Source organism: Artemia franciscana, unplaced genomic scaffold (assembly GCF_032884065.1).
Source record: "Artemia franciscana unplaced genomic scaffold, ASM3288406v1 Scaffold_1066, whole genome shotgun sequence".
In the NCBI taxonomy this organism is placed as follows: Eukaryota; Metazoa; Arthropoda; class Branchiopoda; order Anostraca; family Artemiidae; genus Artemia; species Artemia franciscana.
The window spans coordinates 88,281-103,412 of NW_027062733.1; the positions used below are offsets into that span (position 1 = coordinate 88,281).

The following is a 15,132-nucleotide window of genomic DNA, read 5'->3' on the forward strand; positions in this document are numbered from 1 at the left end:
CCCATGTCTTAATAACCTATAGAAAAGTTTGGAAAAAGAAAAAAAAAATACGGTAAACATATTTCACAAACAACTGGTACCAGCTGTTTAATTGTCATCCAATAGCCTACAAATAATGCATAATGAAGACGAGAAAAATCTTGAATATTTATTGCCTGCTGTACGAGGTCATCTACCTTCATGCGCAGACTTCTTCTTCGATTGCAATCATTTGAGTTTCGAAAGCAGATATGAAATTTTTTACTTCCAATTAGGATTCAAACAGGTTCTCTCTGATATCAAATACAATCAAAGACAACATGGATTGATCCCATAAGATAGCCTACATCATCTTAGTTGAATTCACAACCAGCTTCCCGTAGATCTGACAATCCATGCTTTATGCTGCATAACCATAATTTTTTTATGTTGGTGCAATAAGGTCGTTATCGTGGTATCTAGTTTTTTTCAATATTTCCAAAAATATGCTCTTTCCATCCAATCTTGTGCATTATAACATTATAAAAAAAAACTAAATTCTTCCAAGTATCTATTTCCTTCCGTCTATGAAAGTTAAAATAGAGTAGGCACCTGGGAATTGGTTTAGAGTTAGAAACCGATACATAGTCATCATCTAAGTTAGTCATACCTCAGTGCTGTTACGACAGTGAATTTTTTTTTTTTTTTTTTTCAATTTCTTTACTTTTCAAAAGAGTTTACACAAAGCAAATGTAAACAAAGGACCTGCATATACACTAAGGAATTTATGCTCTTTTTCCTCGTTTTTTAAGCAGTTGACTAAGGTAAAATTACATTTAGAAAAATTGATTTTTGAAAACAATTTTGTCAAAGTGCGACAACGTTTTCTTGTTTAGTTACATACTAAATGTGATCTTTTATCAGTAATTGAATAATTTAATAACATGAAACGAGGGAAATTAATATAGAAACTGAGGTAATATTGTATTTAGAATAAGCATCACAAATATAGTTTCATTATAGTTTTCTTTTTGTTAGATAAATTGCAAGTACTTCAAATAAAGAAATATATGTAAGACATACAATCTTTGTTATTCTATTACATAACTGGAATGGAGAAGAATAGTGTATACTTTACTTACAAAAATAAGCCCTTCTTGAAACCAGTAAACAGATTTTTCCATCTGATTAGTTTCTTTGATCGTCTTGACTATATTAAAGTGAATTATCACAAACCCGTCACTGCTCAAGAAGCCTTAAACTCTGCTTTCATTTGAATAAAAAGGGACAGACGAAGGGAAAGCTATGATAACGCTAAAAAACTAATTTACGTACTTCAAGAGACAATTCTTTCTCCGTTTTGCCAATTTCTATAGTGCTTTGCCCGCAAAACATCAAATGAAGACGGGAATTAAGCTTTCGAAACTTTCCGGTTAAGATCATTGACTTGTATGTTGGGAGATAGAAATAGGAGTGCAAAAGACAAACAAAAAGATTTGTTACCTAGAAAATTTTTGAAGAGATTTGTTAAAAGACTTGTTTACCTAAAAGACGTTTGTTAACTCCAGCTTAAGTACAACGTTAGTTAAACACGACGACTATTGCAAGACGAGAAGTTAAAAAAGAAAAAAAAAATGTCTGATTCCTTTTAAATTGATAGCAAAATATACCTTAAAGAATCGAATTTTTTGGTTACTAGAAACATATTAAATTCTTTGATTTCAGTCACCAAGCAAACGTTACAAGACTTATAAAATGCCCTCTATTTATCAAACAGTTCGTGGTAACGAACTGTAAATAAGGATTGATTCCGCCAAGCAGTAACCGATACTCTAAAACACACAATTTTGAAAACAATAGAAACGTCGAAAGAATTGGCTTTTTAAGCTGATTCCAAATATATAAGATTAATTAAATTTAGTGTTAGCGATCAAACGCTGCGAGCCTGAGAAAAACTGTCTGATTTTCAAAACCGGGGGAAAACCACCGAAAATTCAAGGAGTCTGAATGAAAATCGCAACATGAGATTTAGCGTATCAGACAATCTTACCATAGAGGTTTTAAGCTCCCATCAATATGGAATTTTGTTGTTGTTTTTTCGCCAGAAGAAAGGTCACGGACGCATGTTTATTTGTTTTTTTTCCAGGGTTGATAGTATCCAACTAATAGTCCTGAAAGATCGTGAAACGGCTTGCTCGATTAAAAATTAGAAAATTCTAGTGTCCCTTTTATGTGACCAAAAAGATTGGAAGGCAGGTAGCCACCTTCAACAAACCTTTTTCCCCAAAGTCACCTGACCAAAATTTCGCGAAAACGATTTTGTTCAACAAAGTTGAAAGGTCTAGCAACAATGCCTCTTGGGATGAAATGGACCCCCAAAGGGTGGGGGGAAAAGACTGTAAGTTTTGAAATCTGCAATTGTCCACATGTAGTATTTGTTATGGGGGAGTATGCAGTCGGCGGGGGGGATTTTCCATGGGAAGGGAAGTTTTTGTCAGTGGACTTCGGTTTTTTTTTCACCTTGGACTTGGTAGGAGTTTCTCTTGTGAGAATTTAAAACTGGAGAAATTCTCAATGCGGTATTTTTGGAATCCATGCAGCATTTCAGCGTAAGAAAGTAAACACAGCGACTATTGAAAGACAAAAGGTTAAAAACGAAAAAAGTCGTCCGATTCTATTCAAATGTAACTGAATCACTTTCCTACCTGGATTCTAGAAATCTTGGAAATAACAGCAGGTGTGTCGGACCCACCAAAATCATAGTAGTTGGTGTAGTATTGACCATGGCGGATCTTCCCGGAATACGCTATGGAATGCGTTTCATCTTCTACCCTGTAATTTCCGGCTTTCTGCTATACCATCCGTAATTTTGTTCATGATAAAGTGTCGTTCTAATTGCTACCGTGAATATATAATTTTACGTCACTCTAGATATGAAATATAAATGTTTAAAAAAAAATGATAGAAGAGAGGTTTTTAAAAAATCAAGGAACCACATCAAAACTTAAAATGAACAGAATTTATTCTTTATATCGCGGAGTCTTTAGGACAAATGTTTAAAGTGTTCAAACCCTACTTTTTATTGTGATTCAATGATTTTATGTTTAATGGGCAGTTGTTCTTAGAAATATAGGAAAATAATTTTAGTGTAAAGAGTGAGGGTTAAGAAGATGTTACTTCTGTTGGAAATTCCATGTTCGTCCTTACTTTCATTTATATTTTTTTTTATTTGTTTAACAATGTCAAGTATCTAAGCGACCAATTATACCAGAAAAAAATAATACCGGAATGTTTGTTTGAAGAAACTTGAAACTGGGTTCAATTCATAAATGATTAAACAAAAAAAGACAGGTTTTTTTAACTGCAAGTAAGGAGCAACATTAAAACTTAAAACGAACAGGAATTATTCCATAAACGAAAGGGGTTGTCCCCTCCTCTACGCTTCGCTCTTTATGCAAAGGTTTTTTTAATCGTTTTAAAAAGTAAAGTTATGAGAAAAAGTAAACTTTAGTGTAGAAAGCCAGGCGTTGATGAGGGTGACAACCCCTTTCATATACGTAATAATTTCTGTCCGTTTTAAGTTTTAATGTTGCGCCTAACTCGCAGTAAAGAAACTTTTTTTTCATATCTAATTTCTGAACATTTTTGAATGTTAAAATTTAGGTTTCAGTTTTTGCTCACCATACATGAAGAATTAAAACAAAATTTCAATTTTATTTTATTTTTAAACTAATAATAATCTTATAATAGCCTAAGTTTGATTTTTGTTCCAGTTATTTAAGAATGACTCCTGAATCACAGAGGCCGTTTAATTGGAATAATAACCTCTTTTAAAAGTAAAAAACTTAAGGATAAGAGAGAGCTATTGACAAAAAGCAGCCTCCCATAAATACGTAACATTTTCTGTTCATATTAGTTTTTAATATTCCTCCTTACTTTAAGTTAAAAAAATAATTTATTTATGTAATTGCTAAACATTTCTTAAATTTTGTTGTGAAATCTATTTTCCCCTCCAAGGAAAAATCCATTCCCCCACGAGAGATTCCGTTATGGAAAGATCCTCCGGTGTAACCACCTAAGTTGTCCCCAAAGACGTAGCTATTTAAATTTTCGACTATTCTGAACAAAATAATAATCTCAAAATTTTGATCCGTTGACTTTGGGAAAAAACGAGACTGGGAGGGGGCCTAGGTGCCCTCCAGTTTTTGATTGCTTAAAAAGGGCAATAGAACTTTTAATTTCCGTTAGAAGGACCTTCTTGCAACATTCTAGGACCACTGGGTCGATACGATCAACCCTGGGAAGAAAAAACAATAGTGAAAAAACAAATAAATACGAATCCGTGATCTGTCTTATGACAAAAAATACAAAACTCTAAATATTTGTAGATGGGAGCTTGAAATTTCTACAGTATGGTTCTCTGATACGCTGAATCTGATGGTGTGATCTTTAAGATCCTATGACTAATAGGGGGTGTTTTCCCCAATTTTCTAAATAAGGCAAATTTTCTCAGGCTTGTAACTTTTTATGGGTACAACGAAACTTGATGAAACTTATATATTTAAAATAAGCACAAAAATACGATTCTTTTGAGGTAACTATTGGAATTAAAATTCCGTTTTTTAGGGTTTTCGTTATTATTGAGCTGGGTCGCTTCTTACTACAGTTCGTTACCATGAACTGTTTGAAAGGGCTTGATGGTAAATTTGTTACTCCCTTTCTTCGTAAACAGAGTGACTGTGTTAGTAGGGCTCCAATCATAGTGGGTAGCACCACAAGAAACTCCCAAAGCTGCAAAATTAATCAATTGATATTTCTTTTGAGCTAGTTTTTGTTAATTTTTAGCAGTTGTGCTTTTCAAGAGATTATTTTAAAATTTTAACTATGTTCGTAAGGGTCCAATCATAGTGGGTAGTACCACAAGGAAGTCCCAAAGCTGCAAAATTAATCAATTAGTATTTGTTTTGAGTTGATTTTTGGTATTTTCTCGGTAGTTATGCTTTTCAATAGATTATTTTGAAATTGAAACTGTGCGTGCAAGGTTCAATCATAGTGAGTAGCACCACAAGGATCTCCCAAAGCTGCAAACTTAATTAATTCATATTTCTTTTGAGCTGATTTTTGGTAATTTCTTGGCAGTTATGCTTTTCAAAAGATTATTTTGAAATTGAAACTGTGTCGGTAAGGGTCCAATCATAGTGGGTAGCACCACAAGGCACTCCCAAATCTCAAAATTAATCAATTGATATTTTTGGGGGGGCTAGTTTTTGATATTTTCTCGGCATTTATGCGTTTCAAGAGATTATTTTTCAAAGTGAAAATGTATTGGTAAGCCTCCAATCATAGCGGGTAGCACTACAAGGAATTCCCAAAGCTGCAAAATCAATCAATTAATATTTCTTCTGAGTTGGTTTTTGGTATTTTCTTGGCAGTTATTCTTTTCAAGAGATTATTTTTCAAAATGAAACTGTATTGGTAAGGCTCCAATCATAATGGGTAGCACTACAAGGAACTCCCAAAGCTGCAAAATTAATCAATTGATATTTCTTTTGAGCTGGTTTTTGGTATTTTCTCGGCAGTTATGCTTTTCAAGAGATTATTTTGAAATTGAAACAGTGTTGGTAAGGGTCCAATCATAGTGGGTGGGATCACAAGGAACTCCCAAAGCTGCAAAATTAAATCAATTAATGTTTTTTTCGAGCTGATTTTTGGTATTTTCTCGACAATTATGCTTTTCAAGAGATTGCAAGAGCTGGAAAAATACTCATTTAATATTTCTTTTGAGCTTATTTTTGGTATTTTCTCGGGTTCCCAAGGCCGTAATTTTTTTTTTGAGTAAAACTGTTTAGTAAATTTTCACTGTGATTCAACAGCTTCTAAGAATTAGTAAAGTCTCTAGCATAAAAGGGGGGTCGAGGAAGAACAACCCCCTTCATGCACAGGATAAGTTACCTTCATTTAAAAATTAAAGTTGGTTCTTACTTTCATTTGAAAAACATTGTGTTTTGATTTATTTAATAAAGTATCCCAGCAATCGAATGAAACATAGTGAATTTCCTATGGACCCTAAAATTGGTCAAGTAGCTTTAAACTAAGCAAAAAAAATCCCAATGTTGGTAATGCCATAAGAAAATCAGGCTTTTTAATGTATATGTTCATATTAAAACTTTTATTTATATTTCTTGTTACTATTCAGTATGTCAAAATCAAAATAAAAATGACAAATACAGTTTAATTAGAATAGATAGATTATTTGAAATTGCTAAAAATGATTTAGCGTAAAGAGCAAGGTACTGTGAAGGAGATAAACCCCCTAATATACGTAATAATTTCTGTTTGTTTATAGTTTTAATATTTCTTCTTTCTTTCAGTTGAATTTTTTTTTTTTTTTAATCTATTATCTCATTGATTTTTAAATAATGCTGGAAAATCCAGCGATGATTCATGGAAATTCTCTTCCCTCATGATAGATTCCTCTATAGAAAGGTCCTTCCACGTTACTATACCCCGACCCTCTCCCCCCATCACCACCAGAAAAATTCCCCTAAAAACGTCTGGTATACTTCCTAATAACCAATACTATATTAAAACAATGGGCAAAGTTCATAACTTACAGCCCTTCCACGGGGACTGTGGGGGATTCAGCCATCCGTAAAAACATATTTATTAAATGTTTTGAATATGCTGGGCAAAATGGCTATCGCAAAATTTGTGACTTCGGGGAAACTATGAGCGTGGGATGGGGCCTAGTTGCCCTCCAATTTTTTTCGTCACTTAAAAAGGGCACTAGAACTTTTAGTTTCCGTTAGAATAAGCTCTCTTGCGACATTCTAGATCCACTGGGTCACTGAAAGAGGTCACTGGGTCACTCCCAGTGGTCACTGGGTCACTGAAAGAGACACTGAAAAATCTCTCAAGTATTTCACTGCTTACTGATCATAGTTTCCAAAAACAACAATTCAAATAAAGTAAGTAAGTAGCTGAAGTCGAAGGATGAAGGTTAAAACTAAATAGAAATAGAAGATGCAAAGGCCACCATTTGTGCTGGATTGGGAATCGACCCAAAGTTTCTATTTATGGCCCTTAAATTTGTTGGATTGAAATTTCTTGCAGATTTCAACAAGGTTTGACATGTCCAGGCGTATTACATGTGTAGCCAATCAATTAACATTCTGAATTAACTTACACGATGCCAGGGGATAACGAAATTTCCTTAAAGTACTTAATTTTACATGTTTTATACTAATAGCCTCGGATTCAAAATCAGCAAGTCCGGAAGTCCTTAAAAATTGATTTTTGTTAAAATAAAACAGTACTTGGGAAAAATTTCCTTAGAAGGAGGCCAGTTGGTGGGAATTGCTCCTTTTTCCTTCCTATTTTGTTTTGTCACTCCCGTCCCATAAATTTTGAAAGTAACTTTTTGCATGTTTAATTTGAAAATTGGAAGAAGCCCTTATTCCCCTATATTTTCGTAAGTTTGAGCACCTGGTCAGGCCAGTCAAAATGCAATATGCGGTGTTTTTAATCATTAAAATTTGATATCTTAATAGTATCTTAAAAGTAATTAATAATATCCCAATAGTCATGAGATGAAAGAGGTGACACACATTCAGATTGTTAATAAGAAAATATGTAATCAGCAATCTTCGATTTTTAAGCATCAAATCAAAAGAATTAAAGCGTGTTTACATGTGATTTATCCTGACTTTACTTCCCATACGATTCTGTCGTGCAAGCGGTACTCAGGGAGTGACAACTTGCTTAGTACTATCTGAACCCAAAAATAAGCTAGTTTGTATTATTTTACTGATGTGGAGGCTGCTTATTGGTTTCTGCTCACAACATAATACTTATTATTAAACTTATTTGCTCGAAAAGATTTAAATAGTTAGTCATATTACATTTAAGAGGTTTTACCGCCGCCTTATTGTTTGCCGACAATGTTAGCTAACAGGAAATGGTTTTGACGGCGAAAAAAGAATTGTCAGCTGACTGAAATATTTTACTTTAAATTCCCAACCATTTATTCGATTTGTTTAAGATACTCTCTAATAATGCTAGCAAGTTTTTTTTGGACGAGTAAGTTTAGAGCTAGTTACGAGTAAAAGAAAAAGAAGAAAGAGAACATATGAAATCTAACCATGCAAAAAATCGATCGTCCATTTAGTTTAAGTTGGGAGTTGGAGGGGGAAGGTTATGGGGTTTGAAAGTGTGCTGAAAGCGTTTTGGATGATGGAAAATTCAGTTGTAATCTTCAGGATCTTTTCAAAAATTTTTTGATTACATTTTGAATATAAAGCTTCCATATTCAGAGTAATCTAAAGAATAATTTCCATTCTAGAATTACCTGCAAATGATAATTTTTCTCACTGGGCAGTTTTCTAGGCATTTTTATACTTTTATTTACTATGGGACGTCTTTCGCTCTTTAATAGGTTACAGCTACCACTGCAACCACGTAACCACCAAACTACCGTAAGCAAACTCCAAGAGTTCTTTCTATCTACTGAAGAATAACAGGGTGGCCTCATATACAATACCACTGATAACTAGAACACTAAGTAGCTGCTTTAAACAACGCTGATCAGTCAGGAAGGTGGGCTATATTCCACGTGATAGAGATACTAGCTTCTTCAAACAACGCCAATAAGATAAGGCTAACCAACTGGTTCATATATCACTAGTTAGTCTGGGGGGGGGTGCATTCCACCTGAGATAGATATCAGCTATTCAATCAACGCCGATAAGATCGGACTACCCAGCTGCTTCACACAGCATTAGTTGTTCCCAAAGAAAACTCAAAAATAGAACAGGAGAAAGGGCTAATTTTATTGCCAAACGCAAAATAAAACACCTAATAAAAAGGAACTATTTTATTTTCGCTGAGAAGTAAAAAGGAATATTTTTGCGCACGGTGGCAGCAGCGTGTGCGCACTTTTTTTTTACTTGAACTCATTTTGAGAAACAATCTTCCATTTTAGGCATTGATATACACTCTCTGACTTAGGCTTGGCTGCCAACAGCGGTACAATTGTACCATTTTGGTACATTTCACTTCCAAAGGTACATTCTGGTACAATCACAAATTTCCTGGTACATTTTGCAAAATGTGGTACAATATGGTACAAAAAGATTTGACTGGGCGTCAGGACGCAGTGAGCGGAGGGAATTGTAGTTTTCATTTGTTTTCTCTTCTAGAGTTTTAAGTTTTCCTTTACACATTTATTTAAGTGCCTGTTATTGGCCTCTTGCGGTCATAATATAGCGTGAAGCAGCACACCTATCTGTACGGTAAGTACAAAATAGGTGAGCAGCTATTTGGAAGAGTGACACCAAAATGGTCTCTGCAGGGGAAAGGAGGTCTCCCACATATCTTTGAAAGAAGATGTCCGATACTTTATTTTCTTTCTTGTAATGTAGTTTTCCGATCGTCCACGTGTTGTGCGTAGCAAAAAAATTTTTTGTCTTGCCCGTAGCACAACACGCAAAAAAATAGATATGGTACGATTTTTTTGATCAATGGCACAATTTTAGGGCGTTTTGCGATACTTTTTCTTCTGAAGCGTTGGCATCACTGGATTTAGGTATCCGGCAATACTGTTCAAGTTCATCATCAATCATCAATACCACACTTCCTTAAGATGGTCTGATCTTGCAAGAGGTAAGAAAAAAAAATATAATTATTTAGTTCTCTGAGCCTTCAATAAATGTTTAGGCTAGTTCTAATGGAAAATTTGAAGGCATGTGATGTTTAAACTATATTCATGAGATCAGGCTTTATCTCCTTATCAAATAACATAGCCTAATTGTTTAGTTTTAATATAGATAGTGAATTGGTAACTTAAATACACGAGACCCAGAATTAAGGTATGATAAGCTTGTTTTGGTGTTACTTGGTTGTCTTACATTTGTTTTTTCATTGGCATATATTTGGGGGTGATACCTAACATGGGGATACCAAAGGGAATTTATGGTAGACATGCCACTTGCCTGGGTAGGGAATTTAAAATGCAAAAACCCTATTGGCAAGTGTGTATTCTCTTGATGAGCCCTTGTGTTGGGTTGTTGCCTCTGAATTATTTTTTTTTCTTTCTTTGTACTGTTTTTAATATTTGTTAAATGACAACTTATACTTACTTACAACATAACTGCCTGTCCATGGACCATTCTTTATGGTTGATTGTGTATGGCTATGCTGTTTGACCCATGTAATTGTATGGATGAGTAGGGTTAAGGCCTCATTCAAGTACTGGTCTATATTAATTACTAATGTAGGAAAACAGTCTTCCTTTTTATCCTTCTATTGTTTTTATTGTGTTTGTGCTGTTGCATTGGTGATTTCTTTTTTCATTATAATATTATCAGGCATAGATCTAATGTTAATCACATTAAATTATTTTTGTCCTTGTTTCATACTACACTAAATACTTGTTACTCTATTGGAAGCTACATCATTCCCCTTTATGTTGTGTCTGCTTCTCAACAGATGAAACAATTCAGCATGTATTATTTGATTGAAAGGCTCTGAGTGAGGGGACTATTTCTCTTAAGCATTTCTGTTTTTGGTTAAGATTCCAAATACTTAAACAGCTACCCTGCATCCTAACCTGCCTTGGCATATAGTCTGTAAGATGTTTAAGGCTTCTATTGATATCTTTACCTTAAATGCCTTAAATTACCTTTAATCACAGCTTGGAGCAATATAAGGATTATCCATTCTTGTGATGCTCCATAAGAAAAAAAGAATTTGTTAGGTGTAGATTGTGGCTGTTAGATTAGACTCTTGTGGAGGACTCTGCAGCTTTCCAATTGTAAAGGAACTCCTGACAGTGTCATTCCCTATCAAGGTGGGACTTGAACATGTCAATTGAAGTAGCAGAAACTGTTTCTTCAGAGAGCTGGTTCCACATATTGATGATTCTTTGGCTGAAGAAGTGGCTTCTATGTCTACTTGTGGAATGCTGCATGGAGAGCTTCATAGAATGTCCTCTAGTACCAGAATGCAAGGGCTGTGCAAAGAGACTGGGAAGGGTATTTTTAGAGAGGATTTTTTTGGTTAAAATAATGTCACCCCTTTTTTTAATCTTCAAGAAGACACAAATTGTTTAGTAATTATTAAAGCAGGATGAAGTCAACTGAAAAGGAGATGATTCACCTATAGGATTTGACTGGCAGAAGACAGCAAGAATGAGTAGGAAGAGGTGTATTAGTACCAGCTGGCCTAGTGGCTTTAAAGTGCTGGAGACAGGCAGCTCAGGTACCTGAACTTCCTGCAATCAATAACAATGTATATAATAGTGTGCACTCATTGTTTGCTAACTGGAGGATGATAATGCTTCCTATGGCTAGTTTTTATGGCACTTGGTATTAACCAAGTGACATATAGCAACTGCTAATTCTTTTAGTCTTTCTGTTGGTCTGTCCTGGCTTTGCTACTTTAGGCACTTTAAGGTAAGCTAGGACAATGAAATTTGACAGACATACATGGGACCAAACCAGATTAAATTAGAAATAGTCATTTTCCCAATTTGATAATCTGGGGGGGGGGATTGGAGGGCTGGTTGATTCAGAATAAATAGAAAAAATGAAGTATTTTTAACTTACAAATGGGTTATGGAATCTTAATGAAATTTGATATTTGGAAATCTGTCATGTCTCAGAGCTCTTATTTTAAAATCTGGCCAGATCTGCTGACATTGGGGGGACTTGGAGGGGGGAACCCAAACTCTTGGAAAATACTTAGAGTGGAGAGATCAGGATGAAACTTGATGGGAAAAATAAGCAGAAGTCCTAGATACATTATTGACATAACCAGAATGGATCTACTCTGTTGGGGGGGTTAATTCTAAAAAATTAGAAAAAATGAGGTATTTTAACTGAAGAAGGAGAGATTTGGTCTTAATGAAATCTGAAGTCTGGAAGGATATTGTGTCTTGGAGCTCTTATTTTAAATCCTGACTGGATCAGGTGACATTGGGGGAATCGGAGGAGGAACCTATAATCTTGGAAAACGCTTAGAGTGGAGGGATTTATTCCCTAAGGCCAACCTGACTTTCATACATAATGATGATAGAAGGTAATAAGCTTGCCTAAGCTATGGATGTCAGGTGATTGATTTTTCTTCTAACAATAATTTCGACAGGACCTGTGCCTGTCATCATCAGGTTAATTCAAATTTCTTGCCAGAAAGTAAAATCACCAAATAAATAAAACTAAAAACACTGAACAACACTAATGATGAGCCGAACCTGGAGTTATTGTTGTGCCATGGCCTGAATTTTGGTAGAGGCGTTGATGCCTGCTGTCCTAGTGGATCTTAAAGAGGTTGGGCCTTTAGGAAAGGGGTGGAGTTTTATGTGAGTTTTCAATTTATGGGTGATTGGTTCCCAAATTTTGCTAATATGAAACTCACCATTGTCTTTATTGATGGCTGGTTTATTTTTAGCAATTTCCAAAGCTTCTCTGATTTTCTGCTTTAAGAGTTGTGGGACAATAGCAATAAGTTGGGCTTGGCCAAACTTAATGGAGTGAGAAGGGTTTTCAAAGATATGATGGGCCAATGCAGAGAAATTATCTTCTTCCTTTAGCTTTGTCCTAGATACATGATTGACATAACCAGAAGGGATCCGCTCTCTTTGGGGGAGGAGGGTTAATATAGAAAAATTTGAAAAATTAGGTAATTTTAACTTATGAAGGAGTAATCAGGTCTTAATGAAATTTGATGTTTGGAAGGATATCATGTCTTAGAGCTCTTGTATTAAATCCCGACCGGATCGGGTGAAGAGGAAGTAGGGGAGGACGGAACCTAAAATCTTGGAAAATGCTTAGAGTAGAGGGATTGGGATGAAACTTTGTGAGAAAAATAAGCACAAGTCCTAGTTACAGGATTGACATAACTGGAACAGATCTGCTCTGTTTGGGCAAGTTTTTAATTTGATTAAATAAAAAAAACAAGTTTTTTCAACTGAAAGTAAGGAGTGACGTCAAAACTTAAAACGCACAGAAATTACTTCGTATATGAAAGAGGCTGCTTCCTCATCAACGCCCCGCTCTTTACGCTAAAGTTTGACTCTTTCTCTCAATTCTTCTTTCTAAAACAGTAAAAACTTTAGCGTAAAGAGCGGGGCGTTGATGAGGAAGCAGCCTCTTTCATATACGAAGTAATTTCTGTGCGTTTTAAGTTTTGATGACACTCCTTACTTTCAGTTGAAAAAACTTGTTTTTTTTATTTAATTTCTGAACGTTTTTGAATCAATGCATGTTTTGATTTTGGCTCTACGCAGAGGAATAATCAAAACGAAATTTGCATATTTTTTTTTTGGCTCAATGGCTTTCTCATAATTTTGATCGAATGATTTTGAGAAAAAAAGAGCGGGGGACGAAGCCTAGTTTCCCCCCGATTTTTTGGTTAATTAAAAAGGCAACTAGAACTTTTAATTTTTTACGAATCTTTTTATTGGTAAAAGATTTATGTAACTTATAAATTAGCTTACGTAAAGAACTTTTGTATTCTCATGTTTTTATTACATATATGAGGGGATTCGCCCCATCGTCAGTACCTCGCTCTTTACACTAAAGCTTAAATTTTATCCCAATTCATTAAGAATGACCCCCTGAATCACAAAAGCCGTAGAATAAGTAGTTGAAATTACCGAAAATACTTTAGCGTAAAGAGCGAGGTATTAGAAGGAGGTGAGCCCCTCATATGGGTAATAATTTCTGTTTGTTTTAAGTTTTATTGCTGTTCCTTACTTCCAGCTGAAAAAGCTTTTTCACTTTTATTTTTTAATTGTTTTTTTTTTTAAATAATGCTAGTAAATCCTGCTCTCCCTTCATGGAAATTTTCTTCTCCCATTACAAATTCTCGAAGGAAAGTTCCCCCAGCATATCCCCCTCTTCTCAACCCCTCCCCCAAACCAAAAAATCCTCCTGAAAACGCCTGTATACTTCCCAATAACCATTACTATATGTAAGCACAGGTCAAAGTTTGTAACTTGTTGCCCCTCCCACGGGGACTGTGGGGGAGTAAGTCGTCCCCAAAGACATAGTTATAAGGTTTTTCGACTACGCTGAATAAAATGGCTATCTCAGAATTTTGATCAGTTGACTTTGGGAAAATAATTAGCGTGGGAGGGGGCCTAGGTGCCCTCCAATTTTTTTGGTCACTTAAAAAGGGCACTAGAACTTTTCATTTCCATTAGAATGAGCCCTCTTGAAACATTCTAGGACAACTGGGTCGATACGATCACCCCTGGGAAAAAAAAAACAACAAAAAAACAAATAAACACGCATCCGTGATCTGCCTTCTGGCAAAAAATGCAAAATTCCACATTTTTGTAGATAGGAGCTCGAAACTTCTACAGTAGGGTTCTCTGATACGCTGAATCTGATGGTGTGATTTTCGTTAAGATTCTATGACTTTTAGGGGGCGTTTCCCCCTATTTTCTAAAATAACGCAAATTTTCTCAGGCTCGTAACTTTTGATGGGTAAGACTAAACTTGATGAAACTTATATATTTAAAACCAGCATTAAAATGCGATTCTTTTGATGTAGCTATTGGTATCAAAATTCCATTTTTTAGAGTTTTGGTTACTATTGAGCCGGGTCGCTCCTTACTACAGTTCGTTACCACGAACTTCTTGAAAAAATAAAAAAAACAAGATATTTTTATATTACCAAAGAGTGATTGTATCTTAATGAAATTTCATGTTTAGAAGAACCTCAAAACTCATCTCTAATTTTAAATCCTGACCAGATCCAGTGTCATTAGGGGGGGGGGGGCAGAAATCTTGGAAAACGCTTAAAGCAGAGATCAGGATGAAACTTGGTGGAAAGAATAAGCACTAGTCCAAGATAGGTTACTGACGTAACCGGACCAGATCTGCTCCCTTTGGTGGAGTTGGGGGGGGGGTAACTCTGAAAAATTAGAAAAATGAGGTATTTGTAACTTACAAACAGGTGATCAGATCTTAATGAAATTTTATATTTAGAAGGATCTTGTGTGCTTTAGAACTCTTGGAGGGGGGAAACAGAAATCTTGGAAACCAGAAATGTGGAAAACGCTTTGAGTGGAGAGATCGGGACAAATCTTGATGGGAAGAATAAGCACAAGTTATGGATACAAGATTGACTTAATTGGTACGGATTTGGTCTCTTTAGTGGTGCTGGGCGTTG

General features: G+C 35.2%; 2 long non-coding RNA genes across 2 annotated transcripts in view; one reads left to right on the forward strand and one right to left on the reverse strand.

Annotated features, from left to right (window-relative positions):
* LOC136042308 (uncharacterized) overlaps positions 1 to 15,132 on the reverse strand; it is an 84,832-nt gene that overhangs the window by 37,701 nt on the left and 31,999 nt on the right. The gene's annotated exons all lie outside the window — the stretch shown is intronic.
* The window catches only part of LOC136042307 (uncharacterized), a 28,171-nt gene continuing 22,596 nt past the window's right edge, over positions 9,558 to 15,132 (forward strand). Inside the window, exon 1 of the long non-coding RNA XR_010621247.1 lies at positions 9,558 to 9,618. This is a non-coding gene — a long non-coding RNA (uncharacterized LOC136042307). The remainder of the gene's footprint in view (positions 9,619 to 15,132) is intronic.